Consider the following 25,324-nt stretch of genomic DNA (forward strand, 5'->3'; position numbering starts at 1 on the left):
GCACCACCCCATGTCCTCAAGTCCGTTCTCTACGTCTGCATCTTTATTCTTGTGCTGTCACTGGGTTCATCAGTATCATTTTTTAAGATTCCATATATATGCGTTAGCATAAGGTATTTGTTTTTCTCTTTCTGGTTTACTTTACTCTGTATAACAGGCTCTAGGTCCATCCACCTCACTACAGATAACTCAATTTCATTCCTTTTTATGGTTGAGTAATATTCCATTATATATGTGTGCCACATATTCTTTATCCATTCATGTTTTGATGGGCATTTAGGTTGCTTCCATGTCGTGGCTATTGTAAATAGTGCTGCAATGAACATTGTGGTACATGTTTCTTTTTGGATTACGGTTTTCTCAGGGTATATGCCCAGGAGTGGGATTGCTGGGTCATATGGTAGTTCTATTTTTAGTTTTTTAAGGAACCTCCATGCTGTTTTCCATAGTGGCTGTACCGATTTACATTTAAACCAATAGTGTGGGAGGGTTCCCTTTTCTCTGCACCCTCTCCAGCATTTATTGTTTCTAGATTTTTTGATGATGGCCATTCTGACTGGTGTGAGGTGATACCTCATTGTGGCTTTGACTTGCATTTCTCTTTTCATGTGTTTGTTAGCCATCTGCATGTCTTCTTTGGAGGAATGTCTATTCAGGTCTTCTGCCCATTTGTGGATTGGGTTATTGGCTTTTTTGGTATTAAGCTCCATGAGCTGCTTGTATATTTTGGAGATTAATCCTTTGTCAGTTGCTTCATTGGCTAATATTTTCTCCCATTCTGAGTGTTGTCATCTTGTCTTGTTTATGGATTCTTTTGCTGTGCAAAAGATTTTAAGTTTCATTAGGTCCCACTTGTTTATTTTTTATTTTATTCCCATTATTCTAAGAGGGGGGTCAAAAAGGATCTTGCTTTGATTTATGTCATAGAGTGTTCTGCCTATGTTTTCCTCTAAGAGTTTTATAGTGTCTGGCCTTATATTTAGGTCTTTAATCCATTTTGAGTTTATTTTTGTGTATGATGTTAGGAAGTGTTCTAATTCCATTCTTTTATACGTAGATGTCCAGGCCATTGCCTTTTATTCTTTTTGTTGCAATGGAGAATGGTAGTGCTTCCTTAATTTCTCTTTCTGATCGTTCATTGTTAGTGTATAGGAATGCAAGAGATTTCTGTGCATTGATTTTGTATCCTGTTACTTTACTAAATTCATCGATTAGTGCTAGCCGCTTTCTGGTAGCACTTTAGGGTTTTCTATGTATAATATCATGTCATCTGCAAAGAGTGAAAATTTTACTTCTTTTCTAATTTGGATTCTTTCATTTCTTTTTCTTCCCTGATTGTTCTGGCTAAAACTACCAAAACTATGTTGAACAATAGTGGTAAGAGTGGGCATCCTTGTCTTGTTCCTATTCTTAGAGGGAATGCTTTCAGTTTTTCACCATTTAGAATGATATCAGTTGTTGGTTTGACATATATGACTTTTATTATGTTGAGGTAATTTCCTTCTATGACCATTTTCTGGAGAGTTTTTATCATAAATGGATGTTGAATTTTGTCAAAAGCTTTTTGTACATCTATTGAGATTGCCATATGGTTTTTATCCTTCAGTTTGTTAATGTGATGTATCACATTGATTGATCTGCATAAACTGAAGAATCCTTGCATTCCAGGGATAAACCCCACTTGATCCTGGTGTATGAACTTTTTAATGTGCTGTTGGATTCTGTTTGCTAGTATTTTGTTGAGGAGTTTTACTTCTGTATTTATCAGTGCTATTGGCCAGTAATTTTCTTTTTTTTGTGACATCTTTTCCTGGTTTTGTTATCAGGGTGATGGTGGCCTCGTAGAATGAGTTTGGGAGTGTTCCTCCTTCTGCTATATTTTGGAAGAGTTTGAGAAGGATAAGTGTTAGCTCTTCTCTAAATGTTTATAGAATTTGCCTCTGAAGCCATCTGGCCCTGTGCTTTTATTTGTTGGGAGATTTTTAATCACAATCTCAATTTCAGTGCTTGTAATTGGTCTGTTCATATTTTCTATTTCTTCCTGGTTCATTCTTGGAAGATTGTACTTTTTAAGAATTTATCCATTTCTTCCAGGTTATCTGGTTTATTGGCATGTAGTTGATTGTAGCAGTCTTTCATGATCTTTCACATTTCTTCAGTGTTGGTGGTTACTTCTCCTTTTTCATTTCTAATTCTGTTGATTTGCGTCGTCTCCCTTTTTTTCCTGATGAGTCTCGCTAATAGTTCATCAATTTTGCTTTTCTTCTCAAAGAACCAGCTTTTAGTTTTATTGATTTTTGCTATTGTTTCCTTCATTTCTTTTTCGTTTATTTCTGATCTGACCATTATGATTTCTTTGTTCTGCTCCCTTTGGGTTTTTTTGTTCTTCTTCCTCTAATTGTTTTAGGTGTAAGTTTAGGTTGTTTATTTGAAATTTTTCTTGTTTCTTGAGGTAGGATTGTATTGCTATAAACTTTGCTCTTAGAACTGCTCTTGTTGCATCCCATAGATTTTGGGCCATTGTATTTTCATTGTCACTTGCCTCTAAGTATTTTTTGACTTCCTCTTTGATTTCTACAATTACTTCTTGGTTGTTTAATAATGTATTGTTTAGCCTCCATATTTTTGTAATTTTTACAGTTTTTTTTCTGTAATTGATATCTAGTCTCAGGGCATTGCGGTCGGAGAAGATGCTTGATATGATTTCAGTTTTCTTGAATTTATTCTTGACCCAATATGTGATCTATCCTGGAAAACGTTCCATGTGTACTTGAGAAGAAAGTGTATTCTGTAGTTTTTGGATGGAATGTCCTATAAATATCAATTAAGTTGAGATGGTCTAATGTGTCATTTAAAGCTTGTGTGCCCTTATTTATTTTCTGTTTGGATGATCTGTCCATTGATGTAAGTGGGGTGTTAAAGTCTCCTACTATTATTGTGTTACTGTTGATTTCCCCTTTCATGGCTGTTAGCATTTGCCTTATGTATTGAGGTGCTCCTATGTTGGGTGCATAGATATTTACAATTGTTATATCTTCCTCTTGTTTGATCCCTTGATCATTATGTAGTGTCCTTCCTTGTCTCTTATAATAGTCTTTACTTTAAAGTCTAATTTGTCTGATATGAGTATTGCTACTCCAGCTTTCTTTTGACTTCCATTTGCATGGAATATCTTTTTCCATCCCCTTACTTTCAGTCTGTATGTATCCCTAGGTCTAAAGTGGGTTTCTTGTAGACAGCATGTATAAGGGTCTTGTTTTTGTATCCATTCAGCCAGTCTGTGTCTTTTGGTTGGAGCATTTAATCCATTTACATTTAAGGTAATTATTGACATGTGTGTTCCTATTACCATTTTCTTAATTGTTTTGGGTTTGTTTTTGTAGGTCTTTTCCTTCCCTTGTGTTTCCTGCCTAGAGAAGTTCCTTTAGCACTTGTTGTAAGTCTGGTTTGGTGGTGCTGATTTCTCTTAACTTTTGCTTGTCTGTAAAGCTTTTGATTTTTCTGTCAAATCTGAATGAGGTTCTTGCTGGGTAGAGTATTCTTGGTTGTAGGTTTTTCTCTTTCAAGACTTTCAGTATATCCTGTCACTCCCTTCTGGCCTGCAGAGTTTCTACAGAAAGATTAGCTGTTATTCTTATGGCTTTTCCCTTATATGTTATTAGTTGCTTTTCTCTTGCTACTTTTAATATTTTTTCCTTGTGTTTAATTTTCATCAGTTTGATTAATATGTGCCTTGGTGTGTTTCCCCTTGGCTTTATTCTGTATGGGACTCTGTGCTTCTTGGACTTGACTGACTATTTCCTTTCTCAAGTTAGGGAAGTTTTCCACTCTAATCTCTTCAAATATTTTCTCAGACCCTTTCTTTTTCCTTCTTCTGGGATGCCTATGATTCGAATGCTGGTGCGCTTAATGTTGTCCCCAAGGTCTTTGAGACTGTCTTCCATTCTTTTTATTCTTTTTTCTTTTTCCTGCTCTGTGGCAGTTATTTCCACCATTCTCTCTTGCAACTCACTTACTTGCTCTTCTGCCTCAGTTATTCTGCTGTTTATAACATCTAGAGTATTTTTAATTTCAGTTATTGTGTTCATTACTGTTTGTTTCTTTAATTCTTATAGGTCCTTATTAAATATTTCTTGTATTTTCTCTATTTTGTTTTTGAGATTTTGGATCATCTTTACTATCATTATTCTGAATTATTTTTCAGGCAATTTTCCTATTTCCTCTTCATTTATTTGGTCTTGTGGGTTTTTATCTTGTTCCTTTACCTGCAAGGTGTTTCTTTGTTTTTTCATTTTGTCTAATTTATAGTATTTGCTATCTCCTTTCCCTATGCTGCCTAGTTGTAATTCCTCTTGTTTCTGTTCTCTGCCCCCTGTAGTGGGGTTGGTCCAGTGTCTTGAGTAGGCTTCTCAACAGGAGGGTCTGGTGCCTGCTTTCTGGTGTGTGGATCTGGGTCTTTTCCCTCTGGTGATCCCAGCCATGTCAGGTTGTTTGTTTTAGGGTATCTATGAACTTAATATGTCTTTAGGTAGGCTGTGTGTTGATGGGTGTGTTTGTGTTCCTGTCTTGTTTTTAGTTTGGTGTGAGGTATCCAGCACTGGCAGCTGCAGGCAGTCAGGTGAAGCTGGGTCTTAGACTTTGATAGAGGCCTCCATGAGAGTTCACTATGGTTAATCTTCCCTGTGGCTGAGGACTCTCTAGTGGTTTAGCATCCTGGACTCTGTGCTCACTCCCAGAGCCTCCAACTTGACTTCTGGTTGAGAAATCCAGGCTCTAGAGATTGCTTGTCCCAGCACAAAGGGGATTAAATAGACTATCCAAGCCCCAGACTAATGGTGAAAGATTAAATCAAACAAACAAATACTGAATCCAGGAAACACATACATGCACAAGAAAAACAAAAATGAACCCCAATAGAACATAAAGCACTAGTACAACCTGACAGAAGAGCCCCAGAATGCAATAAGACAATTAAAGAGAAAACCAAGAAAATTCAAAGGAAAAAAAGTGAAAACAAGGACCAGATACAACAGGGACCAAATGGAAACAAGGAGCAGATATAACAAAGAGCACAAGAACAACCAGATAGACTGAAGATCCTAAAACAAAATCAAACAATTATAATTAGAACTAAGATAAAGACAAAACCTAATAACAAAAACCAAGCAGTGTGTCATCTGAAGAATAAAGCAAGGAAACAATTCAGACCAATAATGTTGATTAAAAGTATAATAATGTAAAATAAAATAAAAAGGGATAAAACACAGAGCAATAGAAGAGTATAGTATGACTGCAAATATAAAAAGAAAAAGAAAAAAATAAAATAGAAATGTATTAAAGATAAAGAAGAAAAGAAGATAGAGGAGATAAACTTAGGACTACAAAAAACCTACCTAGAAATAGAAATATATAACAAGGCTAAAAATAAAAATAGAAGTAAAAAATAGAATTAAAAAATATTTTATAAAACGTGAAAATCCCTTACAACTACAATCAAAATAATAATAAAATTTTAAAAAAGCTAGAACTGACAAGAGAATGGATCAGATCAATAGAATTAATAATAATTCTATTTCCTTGTGCTCTCAGCTGTAAGTGTGCTTGTAGACACCTTGAGCCTCAGGTCACCTTTGCCTCCCAGGAGGCTCTCCTATGCCTCTGGGTTGGATTCTGTACCTGCTGTGGGTCCTATGGGGTCCACTTAAGCTCTGAACTGGCCCAATTCCTGTGTGTGCTTGCTCCCAAAGTCCACAGCTGCCAGAGCTATACCTTTTTCATTTGTGGGAACATTCATTGTCTACTCAGACATTCCAAGGACATAGGGTCTACCTAGCTGATCTTGGGGATTTAGTCTGCAGTGTGTATATCTGATGGAAAAATTTTAGAACCTCTTCCTTAGTCCCCCTGTCTCTGGTGTTCAGGTTTGGTTTTGTCCCTACTTCTGCATGTGGTCTAACTGCCAGAGTCTGGTCCTGAGGCTGCCTTAGAGCTTTGTGTCTGCCTCAGTGAGGGTTTCCTTTATTGTTCATTTGAGATGCAGGTGAGTGGGGAGAGAAAGGCTTTGATAGTGGCTCCTCTCCCTGCATGTGACTTAACAGTAGTGCCCTTCTTGGCTTGCAGGAGCCCTGGGAGTGACACCAAATGTGCAGGGATGACAGTGGCCATGGGTATAGGAGACCTGGACTTAATGTGGTTCTTTGCTGGGTGCCCACTGCAAGGCGCCTGCAGGGCAGACCTCAGGGGCTTTTTGTAGTATTACTCTGAGACCAGTGGAGCTTCCTTTATTGTTCGTCTGTAGGTGCCAGTGTGTGAGGAGAGAGTGGGTACAATAGTGGCTCCTTCCCCTGCATGTGAGTCAGCAGCAGTGCCTTGCCTGGGTTGTGGGAGCCCTGGTGGCAATGGCAGTACCTATTGCACAAGGGAGCCAGCAGGCTTGGGTGTAAGCGGAATGTCTCCAGAGCTGGCCCACTCTGCGGACTTCTGGCTCTCGGCTGCAGCACACCAGGCCAGCCCTGCCAGGGGGCTTTTTCTAACCCTTGTCAACTGTGACAGCCAGGCCCAGAGGGGGCCTCCCTTTGTTCATAACAGGCGCCAAAAGAGAGGCTACAACAGTGGCTCCTCCCCCCTGCATGTGACTCAGCAGTAGTGCCCTGCTTGGGTCACAGGAGCCCTGGCAGCGGCAGCAGTACCAATTGCAAAGGGAAGCTGGTGGGCTTGGGTATAAGCAGAATGTCTCCAGAGATGACTTTCTCTGTGAACTTCTTCTGGCTCTCTGCCGCAGGCACTCCAGGCCAGCCCCACCCGCCCCACCCCCCCAAGGGCTTTTTCTATCCCTTGTTCACTGTGCCAGCCAGGCCAAGAGGGGGCCTCCCTTTGTTTGTTGCAGATGCCAAAAGAGAGGCTACAACCGTGGCTCCTCCCCTATGCATGTGTCAGCAGTAGCATGCCTCCACCATGGCCGCCCACCTTTCCACGATAGGCATTCTCTGCTGCGGATTTCTTCCCTCCTGTCCTCTTAGTCTGTCTCCCTACAGCCAACTATTTTTCTCACCTGAACTGGTTCTCCAGTTCCCATGTTCCAGCTCCCAGACACCCTGTACTGCTGTGAACTCACATCTTTCTCAGTTCAGGACACGCAGGGCCGTGGTACGGACCCTCTGTGTATTTCTCACTCTTTCCCATCTGCCACAGATTGGCTGCTTCACCCTCGCTGGACAGTCCCCAGTGCCTCCCTCCTAACTCAATCAAATTCCTCTTTGGAAAAGGGGTTTCCCTGTCAGATATGGGGGGGTTCCCCAAATTCAGCAATTTCTCCTCTGTTTCAGCTCCCCCTGCCCCAGGGCGTAGGACCCGTCCCTTTCCTTTCTTCTCCTCCTCTTTCTCCTTTTTTTTTCCCCTCTGTCCTACCCAGTTATGTCTGGATCTTTGTAGTCCTTTCTGGTGTCCAAGGTCTTCTGCTAGCATTCAGCCAGTTTTCGGTGGGAATTATTGCATCTTTTGATGTATTCCTGATGCATCTGTGGAGAGTGATGGATGCCATGTCCTTCTACTTTGCCACCATCTTTTTCTCTCCTTGAACTAAATTTTAGTTGGCAGTGTTTGAGGTTGAAAATTAGGACATGTAGATATAATGGGCAGATACTATGAATACTCAAAAGAAGCACGTTGATGGAGGTGGAATGGATATGCAAAAAGAAGCAAAAAAGACACCCACTTTTGACACCTTGAGAAAGAGGCTATTGGAGGAAGAAGAGACTGAAGGAGTGTCCAGGTCTTAGAGTCACCCAAGTTGCTGATGGCATCGTAGTAATGTGCCCATTCCTGTCTGTGGGTCTCCTTTCAATAAGTTCTTATTTTCTTGAAGTGAGTTGAATCCAAAAACCTTGAATCCAAAAGCCACCAAATTATATTTTCAACACAAAGTGAAATAACACATGTTTATTGTTAAATGTTCCCACAGACTCCCCCGGTTTAGCTTTAGTGGCAAAATGTGTGCTTCCTTTTATGCATACGTGAGCAAGACCACAAAAAATAATGTTCTTTTCAACAACAATTTTTCAGTATTTTAAAACAGAAATGTCTTTGTTGATTCAGACTGTTAAGGAAGTTTATGTCAGAACATGCTGTCAGAAACTATTACAGCAAAGCATCTGTCATATTTCCTTTGGCCATAAAATCTTGTGTGATAATTTTTCAAAAATTTTCTCAAAAATTTCTTTTTCAAAAGTTTTCTGTAATTGAATTTAATCTGAGCTCTTGCTATTCCTATTGTCAGGAAACTGAATCTGGTCAATTCTGTAAACTCACTCCAGTGTTTTGTCTGTCTTTTCAGGCTCCCATGCTAGGGGGTATTTATGACTTGCTGGGGGGTGGTACTGGGCTACTGCTGCTGTGTGGATTTTCTTCTATGAACATGTCCTGTGTGGACTTTTGCCACTGATGTTCATTCTCCTACCCACTGAGAGGTCCCTGTACCTGTTTTAGTCTTCTTTTGGGTAGTTGAGTGCTTCTCAAACTGCTTATAGTGAAGGCTGATTTTTTACCCTAATTTTTTGTTAACCAATCCTAGTATGCAGCTTATGTGACATATATCTCAGCACGTGAATTTGAAACTACAAATTAGTTTATACCGTCTTCAAAAGGGGAGTCCATTGATCACACATTTGGATGTTGTGTTAATGTCAAATTGCTATAGAAGCTTACTTTCAACCTTTGTATGTATTTCGTCATGGACACTTCATAACCAGTTCATGGATACGAAGGACAAAACCATATGGCAAGACAAGAAAAATTTGAACACAAAAAAATTTTCTCTGCCTTTTGGCCTTCCCTCTACTGTGCATTTTGTACCTGTATTTTGCATTGACCAAACCATCCCCATAGGCAGAAATATCTGCTCAGCCATAAAGAGCAATATTCTCCTAGCATCAGTAAGAGAACCCCTTAAAGATAACATTCTTTATCGATCTCCTAAGGGGTCACTGTGGTGCTTCACTCTGGATTGTGTCAACTATCAATAATACATCATTCAATGTACAGCCTTCAGTCTCAAAAAACTTATATAACTGAGTTTTGACCTCTACTGGGCGGAACAATCCTTGGTGATTTCTGAGATGCTCTTCCTGGGTTATAATCCTCAATTTTGGTTCAAATAAAGTTTTCTGCTTCTTTCATAGATTGACTATTGATTAACTTTTGTTGACAGGGCCACCATCCATCTGAGGACCACACTTTGAGTAGCAAGAGAGAAGATCATTCCTTTCTGTGGGTCCCCTTGTTGGAATCTTGAAATACGCTTTAAGTCATCAGCTCATTCAGCTACCTTGTGTACTCCTCTTGAGAGCACAGGAAACTTTAGAATATTCTCCTGTATCATTCCTGTAAGAGACCTGGTGTTCCTTCCCAAACACTCTCTGCCTAAGCACTCACCAGCCCTGTGGTCGTGGGTATGGAGATACTCCTCTGGAGGCTTGTCTCCTCTGTAGGCTTCATCAGAAAGGAAGACATGCGGTCTCCACTGCCCACAACCCCCCAGTCACAACTTCTCTGCTCTTGGACACCCAAGTTCATCTTGGGATTTGTCATGGCTAATACCCACTGGCTTTGAGTTCTGGGAATGATAGAGACAGCTGGCCTTTCTCAGGGACTTCCCAGCACCTACTCTCTCTATCTCCTCCTTTCTTAAATTCTTTCCTTTCTTAGATTAGGCAACACTTATGTAGTATTGTGAGTGGAGGTAAGAATAAACTGGTGCTTCATTGCTCTTATTTTTAGTCTTTAATTTATAGAATATACTTTATACCCTTACTTCTTTAAGGGTTAGTTTTGAGAAACTAAAAGACAAACAAAAAACACCTTTTATTTTACATGCACCCCCCACGCCATCTTTGACACAGCCTTTTCCTTGCTGTGTAAATTCATGTCTATTTTTAAGTCCCCAAACCAAAAATTTCCCTCTGTTTCTCTATATTCAGCTAAGTTGGCTCTTGGTCAAAGCAATGGAGTCACTTGAATGCGGAGTGGTGAGAAACTCTGGTTAATTTCACAAAAAAATAACCTTGCTGCATGAAAGTACATGCAGCCTCGAAAATGTTATAATTATATAGAAATCTGCCTTTAGCAGAGATTTCTTATTTCTCACTTTTCAAATATCTAGACTACATAACCAGAAGTTTCAGGAAGGTGTGGCAGCTATAGAGGACCTCAGTTAGATCATCCTTCTAAAGCAGCTAATGCGTGGGACCTAACTGATTGACGGTCCCATGTGCCACATCTTTGGGTCCACACATTCATGCCAGGTTACACTTCCCTAAGGCTGCTCCCAGCTAATGACTAAGCAAAGGGGAGGTACTAGAACAAGAGATTCCCACAGTAGCAGAGTTCTCTATCAGTCAGCTTTGGCTTGGAGAGCCCCCATTAGCTTGATTGAGACTTTCTTACAACTGTGCTGCAGCTGGATGGTCTTTGTACCTAATCCTTCCCTTCCTCTCTCCTTTATCAGGTATGACTCCTGTATTGACATCTGAATACTCTCCTTGACTCCTCCTGTTCTTTCCACCTTTATCCTGCATGGGTTTTTCTATAAGTAAGTCACTTGCACTTATTATCATGTCTTGATATAGATTTCTTGGAGGGCACAACCTCATTCAGATTGGTAGCTTTTACAGTCCTTGAAAACCACTAGGTTGGGGCTTCCTAGGTGGTGCAGTAGTTAAGAATCCACCTGCCAATGCAAGGGAAATGGGTTCGATCCCTGCTCCAGGAAGATCCCACAAGCCGCAGAGCAACTAAGCCCGTGAACCACAACTATTGAGCCCATGTGCTGCAACTACTGAAGCCCACGCACCTAGAGCCTGTGCTCCACAACAAGAGACGCCATCGCAATGAGGAGCCCGCGCACCACAACGAAGAGTAGCCCCCACTCACTGCAACTAAAGAAAGCCCACGCACAGCAAAAAAAAAAAAAAAAAAAGAAAACCACTGGGTTAAGGCACAGAATCCTGGTCTTCCAATAAAGGGTCTTGGGAAAGGTCGAGATGTAAACTAAGATGTAAGCTGTCCTTTACTGATTGAAATGAGTCTGGGTTCCTCAGAGCTGGGTGGGTTCTGAGGGGGTGCCTGGGGCTCCTAGCCTCTGTGAAAGAGTTGGAAATCATGGTACTTGCTACCATGGGTACAGGTGGAACTAGTGTATGAGGAAAATGTGAAGAGAATCCATGCGCTGTTGTCCTATACTCATGATGTAATCTATATGCTTCAGTACTTTCTCCTCAGTGTCAATAATGAAATATGTTTGCAAGATCAGTGTGGGAATACTTGAGAAAAGATTTCTCTAGTGGGATACTGTGAACTTGGCCTATGGTAATTTAAGTTTGTATGGAACTAGATTGTACTCTATGGTGACTGGGTTTTTTCTTTTTATTTATTTATTTACTTATTTTTGGCTCTGTTGGGTCTTCATTGCTATGCACAGGCTTTTTCCCTAGTTGTGGGGAGCGGAGTCTATCCTTCGTTGCAGCATACGGCCTTCTCATTGTGGTGGCTTCTCTTGTGAATCATAGGCTCTAGGCACGGGGGCCTCAGTAGCTGTGGTTCGCAGGCTCTAGAGTGCAGGCTCAGTAGTTGCGGTGCACGGCCTTAGTTCCTTCTCGGCATGTGGGATCTTCCTGGACCAGGGACTGAACCCATGTTCCCTGCATTGGCAGGTGGATTCTTAACCACTGCACCATCAGTGAAGTCCTGGGTTTTTTCAAACAAAGATTTCTTTTGGTGTGCTGTGGTTCGTGTGTTTTGAGCAGAGGGCTGGTGTGAGTCTAACAGACAACACTAGAGAAGTGATTCTCTGCAGAAGCCCTGGCTAATGGAAGCTGCCTTCATACTACAAGAACTTCTAACAAGTTTATTGCTCTGCTAAAGTACTGGCGGAAGCCTTGAAGGGTCCATGGCTTTGTAAAAGACTAAGAAGGTAGAAAAGGGTCTCAAATGGTTTAAGCCTTTCAGTTGCAGAGTTCATTCCTTTTTTGGGATTTACATTTTATCAGCCAGGCACTCCTGTCTTTGTGCCAGTGTTCTCAATGTCTTCCTCATGCCTGCGAGACTTTGTGATAGATGCTGGTATTGGCCTCTGTGATATAGGAACCACATAAAAGGAGTGGGTCTGAGGCACAAAGCTAGTGACCTTGATTCTGATCTCCCACTTGCTTTGTCCTGTGACTTTGATTTCTTTAAAATGCTGCTGAGGAAACTGAAGCCCAGCCAGAGGTCTTAGAGCTTGTGAATGGAGGTGCCCATCTGAATCCCATTCTATTGACTTGAAGTTGGGTGATCTTCCCAGAGTACCATACCTGGATTGCTACTTTGCCTTCAGATACTTGGTCTTCTAGACTCTTTTCTGTGTGTTTATATCCTGATCCTCACTGCCATTCTTCAGGCACACTGTGATTGATTGCTGACTACATTTTGTCCTTGAATACCTCCCGGCCCTTTAAGACTGGCTTTAGCTTTCCCCCTAAAGTCTACTACACTGTCACCAAAATCTGCTGTGCACCTAACCTTCCACTGCCCAGCTGCCCATGTTCTAAGGCTTTCTAGATCTGCAACTGGTGCAACATTGGGAAATCTTTTCTCTTAGGTCCAACACTGAATTTCTTTTTGACAACACAGCTCTCTGTATAATTTTGATGAATGTGAACTTTTAAAACTTACTGCAGATTAACATTTGCCTCAAGTTCAAAATTAGAGAGAAATAATGTCAAGTTTAAATAAAAGCAAGAGAGTCTAAAGTTTATTTAACGAACTTGGATTTTAATAGAATGTGAGTCAGTTCCCAAACACATTTTGTTATAAGGAGAATTTTCTGTACATTTGACCATATGAATTTATATTACTTTAGTCTTATAAAATAGTCAGCAGCAGGAACAGGAAGAATTGAAAGGAGAATAAGTAGCATTAGAAAACAGGAGCCTTATCAGTGCAACTATTGAACCTATACGCACGTTTTAAAAGCTGTTTGAAAATCTGAATAAAACACTCACGTCATATAAAAATTCTGTTCCTTCCCCCAAGTCAACTATTAACTTAAAAAAACAAAACAAAAACAGAAAGCTGAAAACAAACTGTCCCATCACACTTTACACTGAAGAGGAATGAAACAAAACATTTTCAAAGATACCATAAAGTTATTCAAAATAAGATATTGAATAGAATTTTAACAAAAGAGTAAAATTTAGATGAAATATGATTTGAACAGAAAAAGGAGAAAGAAATAAGCTTATAAGAGAAGGCCAATTGTTGATTTAAAGTAATTAAAACTAAGTATTTGTCACTTTACAGATTGCAACTGGAGATTACAGGGTGTTTGTTTTTTAAATGAAATTATTTTTCTAACTACCAATTGCTTTATGGCTATCGAGTGTCAAATAGAGCCTGTTAATGGAATCCAGTTAGATCAAAGGAAGTGCAAAGGAATCTCTAAAATAATCACAAACACCACCAGAAAAAATGCTGATTTGGATTGTTCCTGCATGCAATTGGAAGAAGGTAACAAGAAGGATGTTTAAATTTTAGTGTTTTGACATGCATCTAGCTTTTGTTTAGGCTTATTGCATTTTTTCCAACATGGGTGAACTTCTGAATATCATGACCTCTAGCAGAGAATGGCAGTCATCTGAAAACTTTCTCAGCATGGAATGCAATGAATTATTGGTTCATAGGGAAGATGTTATGGGAAAATACTGACTACTGACTCTCTCCCTTCTGCCCAGGTTGCCATTAGAGGAGGTAAGAAGAGCAAGCAGAGAGGCGGTCATAGCCCTGCTTGTTTTACACTGGAGGCTGCAGTGGCTACTGAGGCACTTTTGAGACAAGTTTTCCAAAACCTTTTGTGATGTTATACACGCAACATACACTACAATCTCTAGATGTTATAATCAAGAAATTCAAGATATATAAACATTGAAAATCAATTATTGGTTTCCTTCAACTTCCTATCCAGATCAGGTAAAATGTGCATTTTGACCACAAACTCTTTGAAAAGCTTGAGTCTTTCCATGAAGAGCATAAAAATGATTCAAGCTTATGATCATCTAAATTACTTGCAATAAATGAAAGTCCAAATAAATTAATGAAGATTTTTGTTCTCATGTGAATAAGAAAGGGGTTTTTTCACCCCTTGTCGATGGGATATTTTACTCAAGTCATTAAAAAGAAAATGATTGCCCAAAACTCCTTTGAAAAGGAAATGGCAGGACCCTTGAGAAGTTTTAGCATTTGCAATGAAGCTGAAGACGATCAGAAATGTATAAAATATTTTATGGGCCAAAAGAAGTTGGAGAATGGTAAAGCTTTTCCTAAATATTATGGCTCTTCTTCCTAAAGTGATGCTCCAAGTTCCCATTATCTAAATTTCTGATTGTAATGTATATACATTTAAGTATACAACAAAGATCTCAGCTGACTCAAAGTAGATTCTCTGGTAACAGCTGTACCAGGTTTGCTGGGGAAGGTATAAGGGCCTGTGGTTTGTCTAGTAAGCCTAGACCGTGATTCTCAACTTGAGAGCTTTTGCTCCCCAGGGGATCTTTGATACAAATATCTGGACCATTTTTGGATGTCAAAGCTGGGAATGGAGCCTGCTAATTATATCTAGAGGGTAGAAGAAAGGATGCTGCTAAATGTGCTACAGTGTACCAGGACAGCCCCTTACAGTGAAGAACTATCCAGCCCAAAAAGTGAATAGTGTGGAGACTGAGAAACTCTGGCCCAGACCCAAACTTAATACTGAAACTAATGAGAAATAGGTATAAAATAGACAATAATAAAGGGTGGTTTTCAAGAATGGGATACAACTCCGACCATAATGAGAATGTAGAGTCTACAGAAAAGACAGGTCCTATCAATATTGCTCACATGCACATGTGTTGACTCCGTAGCTTAATTCATAGTGTTTTAGCAGACATTGCTCCTTCTACAAAAACTTCAGTAGTGGACTTCTCTGGTGATGCAGTGGTTAAGAATCCACCTGCCAATGGAGGGAACATGGGTTCCAGCCCTGATCCAGGACGATCCCACATGCTGCGGAGCAAATGAGACCGTGCACCACAACTACTGAGCCTGCACTCTAGAGCCTATGGGCCACAACTACTGACGCCTGCGCGCCTAGAGCCTGTGCTCCACAACAAGAGAAGCTACCGCACTGAGAAGCCTACGCACTGCATCGAAAAGTAGCCCCCACTCACCGCAACTAGAGATAGCTCGAGCGCAGCAACAAAGACCCAACACAGCCAATAAATAAATAAATAAATAAATTAATTAATTAATTAAAAAAAAAAAAACCCCAAAACTTCAGTAGTAGTAATACTTCTGACTTTCAGGCAAAAAGTGAGCTTTTTGATGGAGGAAAAGAAACATTTTATTCTATGTGAGTATCCTATTGTTCTTGTAAAGCATAAGAAGGTGACTAAAATGGGTATTTCAATCTCTACATCTGGCAGTTGACTTTGGCTTGGACTAATAGCAGAACTTTTACATTCTTGATATGTGTGGGAATGAAAAATTACAAAAACGTATTTAGAGAATGATTTAAATAGAGGACTATTGGCATCACTTTGAAAATTTTCATAAGAAAAATTATTTAGACTTTTGAAAAAATAGTCAATAAAATGGATTCTACCGAAAAATGCATTATTTGTATGATTTAATAGAGAATTTTGGCCCCAGGACAAAGTTGGTGTTTCCTGAAAATGTATTTGCTTATTACTTAAGGATATGAGAGGCTAAATTCCTAGCTAACATTGACAATGCTTTATAGCAGAGGCAAGGATCATTGATATTCTTCATGCAGTAGGAAAAGAATACAATTGCCGTTGTCTACTTTGAGTTACTAAAATAAGAAGGTCTGAATTAAAGGTCTGTTGGCAGCATAATTGTTCTTTGGCCTTTGTGCATTGCAATCAGTCTATTTCTTTTGTACTGAAAATTTGTTAAGGCTTCCATCTGCATTCCAAGAAGTATCTACATTTTTGTAGAAATTCTCAAGAATTAGACATTATATGTGTGTATAAAAACAGATGATTGAACTTGGTGTACCCCCCAAAAAATATTAAATAAATAAATTAAATTAGACATTATGTGTGAAAATGTTTTATTCTAGAGATGAAAAATCTGATCAAGAGATGACTAGCATATTTTACAGTAGGCAATGTTGGCTTAATTTAGCATTTATGTACTGTCATTAGAATGAAAAGTAGTCTATGTGGCATTGAGAACATTTGAAAAATGTACTAGGAATCCAGTCTCCTTCAATACACTTGCTGACCTTACCTGCCATGGATTACTGACCTGTGTCTTTTTTGCACAGTAATAACCCTGTTTTCTGTAATCTTCGTGTCCCCTGCCCACCTGCAAAACATTAATGCCATGATTACACACTGTGTTCCAGCTCATCCCTCATCTCTGATGGAATGCAATGGGTGTGGGAGACGTCACCTCTGTAATATGGCAGGGAGATCCCTGAGCTTGTGAAAGAATAGTGAGGGTCCATGAAGGGTGCCCTAGGACAAGGGCAGCAATCAATTCTCTTTCTAGGTACTCGCTTCACACCTTAGGAGGCTTACTATATAGGTATTCCTTTCAACATACTGCAGTTAAAACGCAAATGTTATTCTTACGAATTGAGGCTTAGGAAAGTTATTTTTGCATTTACGATCAAATGCCTAGCTTCACTTTGACTGAAGCAAGTTAGCCTGTTTGAACAATTTGAGAGTAACAGTACATGAAGCAGGAAAGGAATTAGTAACTTTAATTTGCGTTTTGGTGGCCCTCTAAAGTCAGCACTCAGAATCCCAAACCTAAGCTCAAGATCTAAATCATCAAGATAGCCATCATTCACGTTTCCCTTGATATTTTTCTTCCTATACAGAAAGGTCAGCAGGAAGTCTTCACACATCTGAGTATTAGATATTTGAGAATTTAACCCGCTTATAAAATAATATTGTAGCTCTAGAACTGTGATCATACGATTGATGATACAATTGTCACTATGGTAGTTCCTAGCAACAAGTGGCTATTTGAATTTCAATTAATTAAAATAAAGCAAAATAAAAAAATCACTTTCTCAGGTTGCACTAACCATGTTTCCAGGGCTTAATAGCCACATGTGGCTAGTGGCTAATCTATGGGACAGGCCAATTATAGAACATTTTTCTCATTGCAGAAATTTCTACTGCACAATGTTGATGATTTAGGACAAGCAATTGTTGGCGAAAGTCACTGAAATGTAGAAATTCAGAAAAGTCTCCTTTCATTATTTCTGTGTGTTTCTGAAGTTTAGTGAAAGCCTATCAATATGATGTTGCGATATATTTTTTTGAGAAAGGAGCCAAATGTGATGGTTAATTTTGTCTCCACTTGACTGGGCCACAGGGTGCCCAGACGTTTGGCCAAACATTAGTCTGGGTGTGTTCCTGAGGTTGTTTCTGAATGAGATTAACATTGGAATCCATAGACTGAGTAAAGCAGAAGCCCTCCCCAATGTGAATGGAAATTACCCCCTTATCAGATAAACAATTTATAAATATTTTCTCCCATGACCTAGGTTGCCTTTTCATTTTGTTGATGGTTTCCTTTACTGTACAGAACGTTTTTAGTTTGATGTAGTCCCACTTGTTTATTTTTGTTTTTTTGCCTTTGTTTTTGTGGTCAAATCCAAAAATCATCACCACTGAATCAATTAAAATCTGAATAGAATAAAAGGCTGAGAGAGAACTCCTCCTGTGTGATGGCTTGAACTGGGACACTGGTCTTTTCCAGCCTTGAAGCATTGGCTCTTTTTGTGTCTTGAACCTGCCGACTTTATGACCAGAGCTTGCTCCATCAGCTTTCCAAGTCCTCAGGCCTTCAGATTTGGACTAGAACTACACAGTGGCTTTCTTGGATCTCTTGACTACAGATCTTGGGACCTCTCAGCCTCCATAACTCTGTGAGCCAATTCTTTATAATAAATTCCTTCATAGCACCTAGCACAATGTCAAGCAAATAGGTGCATTGTTGGGTAACATCATAGATCTGTGTATATAAATATACATATAGATGTATATTTATATATTTATATTTATTTATAAATTTCCTCTGGAGAATAGTGACTAATTGTGAGGGACAACAGATGTTTTATGATTCATTTCCAGAAAATAGAGAAAAGTTTGCAGATGTGACCAAAGGCTTGTGCCAAAAAAAGTAACAGACAAAGGCTCACGCCAAAAAGTAACAGAACAAAGGGAGGCAAGGTAACAGCCAGGATGTCTTGGAGGAAGTCTAAACCCTCCAATTAAACAGCAACAAAGTACTTATTTTAACCTCATTGGTAGGCGACATTCAGGAAAGTGTGTGAACCCTGTAGTACTCAGCCAATGAGGAACCAGGGGAGGGATTTGTGAATTATTTAGGGGATAAAATGCTTGCTGTCATCATCCTGGGTGTTCTTGTCTGGCAGACACCTGCTCTTGCAAGACCGATATTAAAGTCTCACTTTGCTGTACGCTGGCCTTCCATGTCCTTTCTTTGGTAATCGGACAAGTGGGCTTATTTCTCACAATTTGGGAGCTCGGCTGGGATTTATTTTGACTTGTGGGTCCTGGGTCTTCCCATGGGGGAGGGAGATGCGTCCCACCCCAGTTTAGGGTGGCCTCCCCTGTTTGGGAGGTTCCTGGCCTCCACGGATCCATAGTGCTGGTGACTGGTTTTTGGAGACAGCCAAAGCGACCCTGTGGGGGAAGAAAGAGAAGACAGGCATCGCGGCGACCCAGTAATCTTGCGCACGAGCCAAGGCAGGAAAATTGGACTATAAGTACTGCCTTGGTGGTCGGGAATTCTTGGAGGCTGAGTGTGCCTGACTGAAATGTATCCTAGATATGAAGCAAGTACGGAGTCTCGATCGGCAGTTCTGTTCTCCCCTGGAGAGGGCAAACGGCTGGCGACAGACGAAGCCGGTCCTGATGCGTGCGAGAAACCTCCATGAAGGCGGATTGAGTGCCTCAGGGGGAGCTCGGGAACTAAATCACTCGCCTGGTAGAGGAGGTGGGAACCAAAAAGTCTAGGCCTAGGGAAATTGGGAGGAAACTTCAGAAGCTTTCCCCTGGATATTCCCCTGGGTAGTCCACTGGGGGAAGGGCTCGGCTGAAAACACCGAGGTTTGCTCAGTTGTGAGGGACTGAGCGGTCTTGGCTGAATGGTGAACAGTTAGATACGAGGCTGCTGACCTGATAGTTTTCCTCAAATTAGCTGCTTCAGTGGAATTTGTTGGGATAAAAATTGAGAGTTTTACATGAGAGCTTTGCTCTGAAGAAAAGGGACAAAGATGCCTCCTGGCCTATGACTGAGAAATTGACAGGCGCGGTGGAGACACAGTCCTCATACCCTGCAGTGGTCCCATAGGGAAACCCACTCACTAATTAAAACACTTGCTCGCCGGGGGTTGCATTAAGAATTGGCCATTCAGCTATCCGTGCACCCATGGTCGTCTTAAACTACTGAAGGGAAAAATCGAGACAAGTAAGAGAGCTGAAACAACTCTGGGGTGATGCCTAGAGGACTTAGGCTCCCAAGCAGCACGCTTACCCACTACACAATTTCACTAGTAAATTTTATCCTTGACAAATTCAGTTTTAAAATCAGAAAATAAGATCGTTCAAACAGAAACAAGGGACATCAGAAAGCCAGCCTCTGACTGACACCCCAGCCAGGTAAACAAATATACAAAACTCACACTTGCAAGTATCTAGTTGATTGGAAAATTATCCTAAATGAGAGCTCAACCTAAAACGTTCACTTTAATATCTAAAAAGCTGTAGATACAAAAACTTGAAAGATAAAATGAAAAACTGGTAGGGAATTTCCTCCGAGAGGCACAGCAAGTGTAGAACGTGTTTGTGAAACGGGACGAAGAGAGTCAGAGACAAAAGGCAAAGATTATGGTAACTACTGTAGCAAGGTGATTGAGAAAAGAAGCAGGGATAAAGGACAGCATCAGGGAAAGACAGGAAATCAGAAGGGATAAAATAAAAGAGGAAAGGGATCACAAGAAGGAGGAAAGAATAAATGTTACAAATGTGAAAAACTGGGTCATTTCAAGAGAGAGTGCCCCCTTTGGAAGAAGGAAGAAGAAGTGACCTCCCACATGGCTTTAGATGAGGAAGAACAGGGGAGTCAAGGGTTCCCCTTCACTAGACCCCACCGGGAACCCTTGATAAATTCGAAGGTAGGGCCCAAAGGGGAGGATTCAACCTTTCTGGTTGACACAGGGGCAGCCCGTTCCTCCCTAACGTTCAGACCACAAGGGACCAAATTCTTACTGGAGAAGCTTCTAGTTTCAGGGGTGAAAGGAGAAGGGTTTCAAGTTCCTATATTTGAAGCAATGACTGTGAGGACTGAAACTGAGACAACCAAGGGGTCATTTTTATTTGTTCCCGAGGCAGGGGCGAATCTTTTAGGCAGGGATTTAATCACTCAATTCGGTTTAAATAGAGAGAGAGAGAAGGGCCAGATGTTGGTTGACTGATTCGCGGATCCTAAAATATGAGGCAGTATTATTAGAAAGGGATGATTTGATACTCACCACAGATTCCTGCCTCAACCCGGCTAGCTTCTTAAGTGCCAGAGAGGTAAAAAGTCAAGAAGAATTAGGTCATAAATGTCTAGACATTATTGAATACCAGACCAAAGTCAGACCAGACTTGGGGGAAATGGCACTGAATGGGGGCATTAAGCTGTTCATAGACGGGTCCTCCAGGGTGACTGAGAGCAAGAGACATAACGGCTATACTGTTATTGATAGAGACCAGTTGTCTGCCTGTGAGAGGGGAAGGTTGCCTAATAAATGGTCTGCACAAACTTGTGAATTGTTCACCCTTAATCAGGCTCTGAAATTGCTTGAAGATAAAGAGAGCACCATCTATATAGATTCTAAATATGCCTTTGGAGTGGTCCGTACCTTTGGGAAAATCTGGGCAGAAAGAGGTCTTACAAATAGCAAGGGAAGGGAACTGACCCAGGGAGAATTGGTTAAAGAGGTTTTAGAAAATTTGTTGCTCCCCACAGAAATAGGTATAACACATGTCATTGGTCATCAGAGGGGAGCTCCTTTGAGGTGGTTGGCAATAGACTTGCTGATGAAGTAGCCAAAGAAGCCACCTTCGAGAGTGAGACTAAACTCCTCAATCTCACTCCCAATATACCTGTGGTCACTGTAAGGCCACAGTTTATTGAAGAAGAAATGAAGAGAATGGAAGAATTAGGAGCTTCCCCAAATGGAGAAGGGAAATGGTTTCTCCCAGATGGGAGAGAGATGGTCAGTAAACCAGTTATGAGAGAGCTAATGATCATATTACACAAGGGAAGCCATTGGAGATCTCAAGCAATGTGTGATGCACTTTTGAAAATCTCTGGGTGTCTGGGCGTTTATACCATTACTAAACAGGTCTGTAGAGGATGTATAGTCTGTCAGAAAGTAAACAAGAAGGCTATCAGAAAATCAGTGAAGTGGGGGAGGCCCGCAGGGCTGAGGCCATTCCAGAGCATTAAAGTTGAATTTACTGAGATGCCAAAGAGTGGAAGACTCAGATATTTATTAGTAATTGTTGACCATCTCACTGGATGGGTGGAAGCATACCCATTAATGACTGCAACAGCAGGATCAGTAATAAAGGTACTTTTGGAACAGGTGATTCCTAGGTTCAGTTTAATAGAAAACGTTGATTCAGATAACAGGAGTCACGCTACCTCAAAGGTGTTACAAGGGATAATGGGGGCCCTCCAGGTGCAGTGGGACTTCCATACCATGGCATCCACCATCCTCAGGGAAAGTAGAGAAAATGAATCACACCCTTAAGAAACATTTAACGAAATTAAGTCTGGAGACTAAGTTACCTTGGATGACATGTCTTCCTGTAGCGCTCCTAAGAATCAGAACGGCTCCCAGGAGGGGCCTAGGGCTTCCCCTTATGAGTTATTATAGGGGTTGCCGTACCTGGGAAGGGCAACTGACCTGCCCACATGGAAACAGAAGATCAATTTCTAAGAGAACATGTGCCAGCCTTGTCCTCCACCTTGTCTTGCCTCAGGTTGAAAGACTCCTTGTCAGCCTGGAGACCTGGTGCTACTTAAGTCTGGGAAAGAAGATAGATTCCAGCCCAACTGGGAAGGCCCCTATCAAGTGCTCCTGACCACTGACACCTACATAGGGATAGCAGAAAAGGGCTGGACTCATTATATGCATGTTAGGGGATTACCAAAGGACTTAAAAGGGGCAGGGGAGGAAGAAAGTTGGGTGGTGCACAAAGTGCTTGGGAAACCTTTAAGTCTGACTTTAAGAAAGACGTCTTAAGGAAGACGTCCAAACATGACAACTAAATACTGGCAGGTTGTATGGGGGTTAAAATGGGAAGATCAGATTATGATCTCTAGTGCCAAGTTCATCCTAGGGTTGGGTCCAGTCTACAATGACTACCTCGTTAGTTGATGCTTATCAAGTTTTACCTTCTGGGAATCTAGAAGCTCAGAGGCAGCTCTCACAGGTAGACAAATATCTCTGTCCTGAACAAATCTCAGGTGAACATAATTGAAGTTAAAGACTTAAGGCATTATATTCCAATAAAGAGCATAAAAAAAAAAAAAGGCTTAAGGCAAACTCTAGAACTTGAGACAGGTTATGGAGACACTAATGCCTGGGTAGAATGGGCCAAATTTTCAGTACTAGCTTTGAACAAAAGTGATTGTTATGTATGTGCTGCAGGATGGCCACAGGCACAAATGGTCCCATTCCCACTGGGATGAGCTGTACGCTTGCCCTATACCAGGACAAGGACGCTTGGGGAAACAAGACTTGTAAGAGCTTGTCTCTGCTCTTCCCTGCATTGTAGAGGTGAGACCCAAGGGCAATCCCCTCCTTCTCCACAGGGATGATGAATTACTCCTCATGTCTCTCTAGGCAAAGGGAAGGTTTCACAACTCCTGTGAGACAACTGCTGACTTGTACCCACGTCCTAGATGTCTCAATCAATCTGGCAGCAACTGCTCGAGTCTGCACAGCCCCTCAGCAGATGTTTGCTGGTACTATGGAGGGAAAAGCTTGTGTAACCAGTTGCCATCCAGCTGGACTGGGACCTGTACTTTGGTCCAATTGGCCATTCCATTCACCCTGGCATTTTGTTCCAACTCTGAAGGTAAACTTCAATGCAGAAGTGAGAGGTCCATACAAGGGTCATTTGATTCTAATGTGTACATAGACTCAATAGGGGTACCTAATGAATTCAAAACCAGGAATCAGATAGCTGCAGGATTTGAGTCAGCCCTCTTTTGGTGGTCCACCATTAATAAAAATGTTGACTGGATCAATCACATTTATTATAATCAACAGAGATTTATTAACTACACCAGAGATGCACTGCAAGGAGTAGCAAGCCAGCTGGATGCAACCAGTCAGATGGCTTGGGAAAATAGAATAGCCTTGGACATGATTTTAGCAGAAAAAGGGGAGTATATGTCATATTGGGAGGAAAATGTTGCACCTTCATCCCTAACAACACAGCCCTGGATGGCACAATAACTAAAGCATTACAGGGATGGACAACCTTGGCTAACAAACTAGCTGAAAATTCAGGAATTGAAGCCCCATTCACAGATTGGCTAGAGGGATGGTTTGGCAAGTGGAAGGTGATGGTTGCTTTGGTCCTAACTTCCCTGGTCATTGTAGCAGAAGTCCTAACATCCTAGGATGTTGTATTATTCCCTGTATAAGGAGGCTCACCCAGAGGCTAATAGAAGTGACTATAAACAAACAAATGCCCATGACTTATACCCAAAATAACCCCCTGCTGCTAGATGAGAAAGTAGATCGTGAAAAAGAAAGTCAATATTTGCTTGATATGTTTGAACAACAACAAGGCCTTAAGGGCCTAATAAAATAATGAAAATGAATCAGAAGTGATAAGCAAAAAGAGGAGGGAGTTGTGAGGGACAATAGATGTTTTGTGATTCATTTCCAGAAAATGGAGTAAAGTTTGCTGACCTGACCAAAGGTTTGCGCCAAAAAAAGTAACAGACAAAGGGAGGTGTGGTAACAGTCACATGTCATCTTGGAGGAAGTCTTAAACCCTCCAATCAAATAGCAACAAAGTACTTATTTTTAACCTCATTGGTAGGGGAGTTTGGGAAAGCCTGTGAACCCTGTAGTACTCAGCCAATGAGGAACCAGGGGAGGGATTTGCAGACTAGGGGATAAAATGCTTGCTGTAATCATCCCTGGTGTGCCTGTCTGGCAGACACCGCTCTTGCAAGATCAATATTAAAGTCTCACTTTGCTGTACTCTGGCCTTCCATGTCCTTTCTTTGGTAACTGGACAAGTGGGCTTATTTCTCACACTAATGCACCAAGAAAAAGGGAAAATGTTTTCAGTAAATAATTGAAAGGTAAAATTTGCCCCCTGGGTTTTCTTTCTTTTGTGTCTTCACTTATGAAGATCCAGCAGGGAATTGATCCAGTAACAGAGGCAAGTGTTTATCTGTAAAACAAGGAAAAATGAAGGGGGCACCAGAGGAAACTAGATTGTGCAAATATGCAAGGGAAGGAATAAATGAGAGCTATGTAATAAATTACAAGTTTGGTAAAAAAAATTCCCAAATAGCAAAATAAAATTATGAAACTGAAACTCATAATTCAAGGTGAATCTTAGGCATTTAAAAATACGATTGACTATTCTTAAGATGCCTGCCTAGCGACTTAGTGTTTGAAGAATCCCATTACATTGGTTAGAATAAAAATGACTGTACCTGGATCTTGATAAGGAATGGTTTCTGTGCTCTTGAGCCTGAGCAATAGATCAGTGATGGAAGATTTGAAGCTCCCATTTAGCCTGCACCTTATTTTATATTGCAATTTAACAGCATGTAAAAGGCCGTTGACTCATCAGCATGTGCAAACAAATAAGCAAACACTCATTCTTTTTCATGATTGAAGAAATAAACAAGAGTGGTATTAATTATCTGGCTAAAATAAATTATAATAAATGCAAACTCATTACTGTTAAAATCGATGCATGCATAGCAGAAGGTACATTTATTGAAGTCAACATACTTAATTACATTTGGAGTAATAAAGAGAGTAGGCATGAAGTCCAATGTCTCTTGAGCCTAAACATTAATTTTGATCTAATTTTCTTTTCCTTGATGTTGAGAAAATGAAAAGGCAGATAAAATTAAGAGACCAACCTTCACTTCATTAGCTTTGTTAATAGGGGATTATAAGATGCTTGTACCATGTGTATTCCACGTTGTG

The sequence above is a fragment of the Hippopotamus amphibius genome, chromosome 3 (genome assembly GCF_030028045.1).
Source record: "Hippopotamus amphibius kiboko isolate mHipAmp2 chromosome 3, mHipAmp2.hap2, whole genome shotgun sequence".
NCBI classification, from domain to species: Eukaryota; Metazoa; Chordata; class Mammalia; order Artiodactyla; family Hippopotamidae; genus Hippopotamus; species Hippopotamus amphibius.